Raw genomic sequence first — 7,434 nt, 5'->3', positions numbered from 1 at the left:
GACATAGAGATAGAAAGCGAGAAATCACCCCCCAGGGGGGATGGTCACGCCGCAATCCCTTCTCCTCCATTCTCTTCTCAGGATCTTGGGCACGCACGCACACGCGCCCGGCATGAGCTTTAAGCCACCGGGTCCAGAACACGAAACGCGGTCGACTACGTGGGAGTTCAGCGACATAGCCATTACGCTAACTGCTGGTTCCCGCCAACCATGGTTTGAGTCTCAGACCTGGTGGCTTAAAAATCACACTGGGTACCTGTGCATGTGTGCCCAACATCCAAGGAGGAGAATGGAGAAGAAATTGTGACATGGTCATCCCCTCTAGAGGTGATTTCTCACTTTCCCTCTCACTGTTTCTATCTCTCTCTCCAGCTAGTGCACATGCCCTAAAGAAAAAACTTCTAAAAAAACAAAATCCAGCAAGAAATCACATTATTCTCCCTGAAATGACTAAAACATCACAAACCACCTTAGAAAAAGGGTCTAAAGATCCTTTAAAGTGATTTTAAGAGTTCTAAGAGAAAAGCATACGCAGCCAAGTAGCTAGATAAGAACTCGTGTGCTGGTGGTGGGAAGAGGATTCAACCCTATCACAAGTGGACCGACTATGAGAATCAGATCCAGATCATTTGCATGGTTTGTATTTTTAGAATTTAGATCCTGGGAATTTAAAACAGGATCCACAATAGAGTTGGAGTCCTCTGGAACCAAAGGATGGAAACAAATATTGTTGCATGTCTCTTGTGCCAAGTGACATGAAGTGGGAGAAATCTGAGTCCCTGAACCTTCCCAGTTGTTCTGGCATAAAAGTTATGGTAATTGGATAAAAAGAAGTACTATCATTTGCCATACATATTACATATGTTTATATACAGTGTCCCTCTTGAGCTACTCAGTCACTTACTTTTAGTACCATTTTTACACATAGAAAGAGAGAGATCCATAATTACTTGCCCAAAGTCACATTGAACAAACAGTGAAAGTCAAGATAGGAATGAAGAACTGTGAAACTCCTATGCCTACACAAAGATGGCATATTTTCATTACTATTGGTTTATCAGAAAAGTCATGACATATTTTTTTCTGTTTTTCAAAGGTCATTCACTTATATAAAGAACAAAGATCAATCAATGTCACATTATCTGTTTTGTACAGTAACTTTTTGCCATTTTTTAGTGAGCTTCAGAGAAGAGCCTAACTTTATTGACAAAAATCTGAAGAAGGTGCTGATTTACAGCTTCATCTGAATTGAACATTATACCATGCAAGGAGTTTTGAAGAGAATGAAAAAAGTGTAAGTGTGACAGCATGAGGTCAGGTGAATATTACTGATGTGGCAAGATATCCTATCCAGGTTCCAATAATTTTTTTTGGAGAGGTCTTTTTTTGCTATAGGGCACGTGTGCATGCCAGAAAGACAGAGAGAGACGGAGAGATAGAAAGCGAGAAATCAGCCCCCAGGGGGATGGCCAAGCTGCAATCCCTTCTTCTCCATTCTCCTCTCGGAATCTTGGGCACACACGCACATGTGCCCAGCGCGATTTTTAAGCCACCGGGTCCGGGACTCAAACTGCTGTCGGCTACATGGGAGTTCAGCTACATAGCCATTACACTAACTGCTGGTCCCATCTCCAATAAGTTTTGATGGGTGATCAGACTTGTGTGTGGTCTTCTGTTGTGATGGAACCCAACTCATTTATGATCAACAAGCTCTGGATGTTTCTGGATTATGGATGTATTCAAACTGTACAGTTACTGACAGTACACTTTTGAACTGATTAATTCCTCTGTAGGAGCTCAAAAAACACGACAACTTTAAAATCCCACTACACTGAGAACATAGCCTTCCTCTGATGAATGTGTGCTTTTGGTGTCATTTGAGGCTAATCATCATGTCAGGACCAAGACCATTTGTGCACCACATTGTTTTAAACAATCTACTTCCCATCACCAGTTATCAGTTGTTTCAAAAAAAGGATCTTTCTCTTCACTTTTTCTTTTTTTTTTTTTTTTTTTTCCCGAGGGGGCGTGGGCCCCGCAGACCAGGACAGAGAGACAGAAAGCGAGAAATCAGCCCCCAGAGGGGATGGTCACGCCACAACCCCTTCTCCTCCATTCTCCTCTAAGGATCCTGGGCACGCACACACACGCCCCCGGCGTGAGTTTCAAGCCACCGGGTCCGGGACGCGAACTGTGGGAGTCCAGCGACATAGCCATTATGCTAACTGCTGGTCCCATCTTTTTTTCACTTTTAACGAGAATATCACAAATGTTTATACATACCATCAAATGAACTTCTTTTAGTTTGTGAGGAACTCAAATACAGAGATTGCTTATGTATCCAGCTTCTTCAGGTGGTCATAAATGCTTGAACGATGGATATTCGATGTTTCTGCAATCTCTTGTGGTGTGTAACATGGCTTTAACTTGATAAATGCCTTTATTTTGTTGTCATCAACCTGGATGGGCCTCCCTGACTGAGAAGCGTCATTGAGATCAAAATCACCAGCATGAAATTTTGTGAGACATCATTAGCACCAAAGTTCTTGTAGAGCATTGTTGCCATAAACTTTATTAAACTTTTCACGAACTTGATGTGCATTCTTCCCTTTAAAGAGATAAAATAGTAACATATGGTGAAAATGTACTGCTTGTTATTCCATATTAAACTTGTAAAACCTCCAAAATTCAACCAAGTTGCTTAATTCTTTTAAGAATGAAACTGGAATTGTCAACTGTCAAATGACATAGAAATATCATAGGTGCAAATCATTCTAGTACTTCCAAAAATGAACTAGCATTATCTGTTGCAAAAATGCATAGTGACTTTTCTGATAACCCAATAAAAACTTTTCTAATACCCAAAACTCAGTGTGAAACTAGTGTTTGGAAATAAATTTTCATTTAGTGTCCTGTGTTACTAGAGAAGGAGGAAGGGGGATGAATAAGGTTGTGGCCAGTGCCGAAAAGTGGAATGGAGTTTGGGCTGGAAAAAATACATAGCCACCTCTAGCCTCTATAGAGACTTTGTGTGATATTTGAAAGGCACTTCTTGCTCAAGATATTTCATGGCATTCTTCCAGAAAATTATAATAAATATGTAAATCTCTGAAAGAAATGTGAGAGGCACATTTGCCTATATGTGGCCAATCATGTGGCCAGTCATTTGTCCTGGGAAGGTGCATAGAAGAGTGAAGAAGGTGAAATAATCATGGGAACGAGACATCAGCAGTGCACCTCAGATCTAAGTCCCAGAAAGCAAGTAGATCAAAGCCTGTGTGGCTTAGGGAAAAAGAGTTGTGAACACTTAGTGAGAAGGGGAGGTTTTGAATTTCTAATTCAAATTAGAAAGGTATTAATTTACATTTTCAAATCCCAGAAAATGTTGGAATACTGATTGGTAGCTTAGAGAAAGAATTAGGCAATGGGGAAGGGAAGGGCCCTCTGCTAGACATCTTTACACTGGATTTCTCATATAATCCTCACAAAAGCCTTGAGAGAGAAAGTTATCTCAATTTTAGATATGAAGAATCTAAATCTCTATAAGGCTAAGTAACTTCATATTATATTGATATATTTTGGTGATGTTGAAATTTGACCCCAGTTGTGTCTAACACCTAAAATAGAGCTTTTCCTCTACCGTAACAGTTCTTCAGAGAACCAAAAGGAGAATATATAGAAAATTACTTATTATAAAGATTTGGCTCACATAATTTTGAAGACTGATAAGCCTGTGGTCTGTCCCTTGCAAACTGGGGACCCAGGTATGCTGGTGGTATAATTCAGTCTGAGTGCAAAGGCTTGAGAACTGGGAGTGCTGAAGACAGGAGAAAATCTCTATCTCAGCTAAAGCAATCAGGCAAGAAGAAAAAAATGTGAATACCTCATTTCAAATTTTTTGTTCTATTCAAACCCTCAAAGGATTGCATGATGACCACCCACATTGGTGAGGGCAATCTACTTTACTGAATCCACTGATTAAAATGCTAATCTCATCTGGACACACTCTTACCGACACACTCAGAAATTATATTTAAAGGCACAGGCAAGTTGACACAAAACTTACCATCACATCTTTACATCATAACATAACTGTTGGGTGTTTTGATGTGTTTAATCAGTCAGAAGCATTAGATTGTGGCAGAATGTTGGAAAAAGAAGAAATTGAAAAATCACGTTGGAAGATTCATGCTTCCTGTCTGAGCAAAGAGTAATACATAGGCCATGGTAATGGAGGCACATCTGTGCAGCCAGGGTCTCCCAGGTGATTATCAGTTTTGCCTTACACAAGTTTCTTCAGTGGGAAGTAGAGTCCAAATTTCCCTCCATGCTCCCTCCCACCCAAGACTTTCAGCAAACCCTAAAATATCTACACACACACACACACACACACACATTATATATGTGTTCCTTGATTCTGTGTTAGAGCAAAAAAAAATGTGAATACCTCATTTCAAATTTTTTGTTCTATTCAAACCCTCAAAGGATTGCATGATGACCACCCACATTGGTGAGGGCAATCTACTTTACTGAATCCACTGATTAAAATGCTAATCTCATCTGGACACACTCTTACAGACACACTCAGAAATTATATTTAAAGGCACAGGCAAGTTGACACAAAACTTACCATCACATCTTTACATCATAACATAACTGTTGGGTGTTTTGATGTGTTTAATCAGTCAGAAGCATTAGATTGTGGCAGAATGTTGGAAAAAGAAGAAATTGAAAAATCACGTTGGAAGATTCATGCTTCCTGTCTGAGCAAAGAGTAATACATAGGCCATGGTAATGGAGGCACATCTGTGCAGCCAGGGTCTCCCAGGTGATTATCAGTTTTGCCTTACACAAGTTTCTTCAGTGGGAAGTAGAGTCCAAATTTCCCTCCATGCTCCCTCCCACCCAAGACTTTCAGCAAACCCTAAAATATCTACACACACACACACACACACACACACACATTATATATGTGTTCCTTGATTCTGTGTTAGAGCAATGTGATCATGGGGCTCCTTTTTGCCCTTGCCACCTTCCAAAACCCAGGCATCACTTTTGTGTTTGAGTCAGAGACTACCATGATCCTAAGATCCAGCTTCCAGTGAAGGTCCCAATCTTCTAGGTGACTATCTCTTTTCTTGCTATTATCTCGGCTACAATCTCCATGTCTGAGGGTGGAAGGGATGTCAGAGAGAGCTGGCCAAGCAACATTCATTTGCCTTAAATGAACGAGAGAGGGTGGACACAGTGATCCAACACAGGACACAGACATCATATGCTTTTTCTTTCACCCCTCCAAGCTTTGCATGTTGTTTTGTATTTCCCAGCTGATTAATAACATGAACCTTTATCCAGCTTTGGGAGAAAAGTTTATTTCTTTTTATGAGTCTTCCTCCTCCTAGCTCCTTTTATTCTCCTCTCTAGATCTGAGAAAGGAAGAATGAGATTTTTGAAATAAAATGGGCACTATATCTATTTAACAAATACATAGCACTTACTCTGTATCAGACACTATTTTCAGTGCTTTACAAATACTAATGAATTTAATCCTCATGATAACCTTATGAGGTAGGTATTATTATTACTTCTATTTTAAAGATGAAGAACCTGAGGCACAGAGAGAGATTAAATGACTTATCCAGGTCCACACAGCTAAAGAGTAGGGGATTCAGGATTCAAACCCAACCTCCTACTTTTGAGCTTTTAACTAGTGTGTTACACTGCCCAGATAGTACAGTAGCAATGCATGTGAGCTTTCTTGGGCAGTCTTGATTTCAGTGTCTGTTCTGACACTTGCCAGGCACGTTATACCCTGGCAAGTCACTTTCCCTCTTTAAGCCTAGTTTCCTCACCTGTACATTAGGGTAATGACACACACCTCTCAGTGTTGTGATGAGGAATCAATGGAAAGTGCTTTACCTGGAGTAGGTATTATAAATTGGTTGCTCGGGACCAGAAGATGGCGTAATGGTTATGTCACTAGACTCCTATGTAGGTGACCATGGTTCGAGTACCAGACCCAGCAACTTAAAACTCATGCCAGACACATGTGCATGTGTATCCAAGACCCAGAAAGGAGAATGGAGGAGAAGGGATTGCAGCATGTCCATCCCCACTGTGGGAGTGATTTCTTGCTTTCTGTCTCCCTTTCTCTCTCTGTCTCTCTGGCAAGTACATGCACTCTATAGCAAAAATATCTCTAAAATAAATGAATAAATAAAAGAAACATACAAAAGAAGTTGCCTGCTTTTTTAGTTTCCCTAAGGCTTAGTATCAAAGTAAGATTTTATATTTAGTTTCACTGGCCAAGTCAGCTTAGTCTGTGCCAGTGCTAAGATAGAATTGGTTAGCACTGTGAGCAGCATTCACTGAAACTTGTGTGCCAGATTTCTACCAGAGGAATTGATTTGGTTGACATTTCTGAAGACAGAAGTATAGCAGAATTAGTCAAATGCTTCTGTCTTCATCAAGACATTGGGAGGACATGGTCAACAGGAGGTACATTTGTGAGAGAGGATGGCATTGTTCTCATCAATGAAGTCTCATTCACATCCCTGCATGTACTGCCAAAGGAGCCCTCTGACCACAAATCTGCCACCATCATCTTTCATTAATGGATGGACCAAGTAGGTTTATTTGGAGTTGCTTGATTACCCCACAGATTCATGAAATCCTAGAGCTGAAAGATACCAGAGGCTGATGTAGACTGATTCATCATATAGCTGAGTACAGTGAAACACCCAAGCTCTAAACTCATACAGACATAGGTTTAAATCCTTCCTCTCCTATTTATTAGTGATCAATTGGTCACGTTACTTTTCTTCTCAGAGCTTGTTCTCACTTGTAAAATTGAGCCAAATGAGTGTTCACCTTTATGGGATGATGTAAGAAGTAAATGAGATACCAAAGGTAAAGTGACACAGAAAATGTTCAATAAATGATAGCCACTAACTCTGGCATTATCCATGCAGCAGATCAACAAACTTCCAGAAGTTTTCCTTTGTCAACAAAATTGGTTTAAAAAGGTTCTTCTTCATAGCCTGCTCATACTAGATATTTCATATAAATAGCCAGACTGTTTTCTGTGTAGCCTCTGCTTCATCTTCTTTCTGTCTTTCCTTGCCCATAAACATGCACCTTACTTTCCCTGAAAACTGGACCAGTATAAGTTCACATTTATATTTGCATGTGTCCTGGTGGGGAATAAATTTGACAACATCCAGAAGTTTGGACAGAGTTAAAAGTATCAAGATACATTGAAACACTCAGAATCTAGACATAGAAGGAAGCCATCACACTTTTGGTCTGGAGGAGTGAAAGCATGGAACAGTGTTACTGGAGTCCATTGAGAGTTAATGCTATAGAAAAGAAGTCCCTGGAAGGAGCTATAATTAGGGAAGACTCCAGCTAGTGCCATAAATTAGGCTCAAAGCT

This window comes from Tupaia chinensis, unplaced genomic scaffold (genome assembly GCF_000334495.1).
Source record: "Tupaia chinensis unplaced genomic scaffold, TupChi_1.0 Scaffold138297_1, whole genome shotgun sequence".
NCBI lineage: Eukaryota > Metazoa > Chordata > Mammalia > Scandentia > Tupaiidae > Tupaia > Tupaia belangeri.
This window is presented reverse-complemented; position numbering follows the sequence as displayed.